Genomic DNA, 801 nt, shown 5'->3' with positions numbered 1-801 from the left:
GCCCGACTATACACCATCAAATGCGGGAGCGGAGTTGTTCGGCTGTGAGTAGGTGTGAATCTCCGACCATAATTGCTGAAATATGTGTTAGAAAAGGTAAGAATGCCGGTCCATACATCATCAAAAGCGAGAGAGGTTGTGTTCGGCTGCAAGTAGGTGTGAATGTCCATTAATAATTGCTTTAAAACATTAAAGAAAATATTCGAATATCAAACCTTACATGATCATTAGCGGGAGAGGAGGTGTTCAGCTGCAAGAAGATGTGAATATCCACCCATAATTACTGAAAAATGGGTAGGAAAAGATGCTAATGTCCAACCATAAATCATCAAAAGCAGGATTGGAGTTGTTCAGCTACAAGAAGGTATGAAAGTCCAACCATGGTTTGTAAAAAGCGGGTAAGAAAAGGCTCGAATGCCCGACTATATACCATCAAAAGCGGAAGCGGAGGTGTTCGGCTGCAAGACGGTGTGAACGTCCGACTAAAGTTTGTAAAAAGCAGTTAAGAAAATGTTCGAATATCCAACCAAACATAATCAAAAGCGGGAGCAGAGCTGTTCGACTGCAAGTAGGTGTGAATATCAGATCATAATTTGCAAAAAGCTGTTGAGAAAGGGTGAGAATGCCCGACTATACACTATCAAATGTGGGAGCGGAGTTGTTCGGCTGTGAGTAGGTGTGATTCTACAACCATAATTGCTGAAAAATGTGTTAGAAAAGGTAAGAATGCCGGACCATATATCACCAAAAGCGGGAGAGGTTGTGTTCGGCTGCAAGTAGGTGTGAATGTCCAGCCATAAT

Source organism: Leuresthes tenuis, unplaced genomic scaffold (genome assembly GCF_036924035.1).
Source record: "Leuresthes tenuis unplaced genomic scaffold, fLeuTen1.0.hap1 SCAF_17, whole genome shotgun sequence".
Taxonomy (NCBI): Eukaryota; Metazoa; Chordata; class Actinopteri; order Atheriniformes; family Atherinopsidae; genus Leuresthes; species Leuresthes tenuis.
This window is presented reverse-complemented; position numbering follows the sequence as displayed.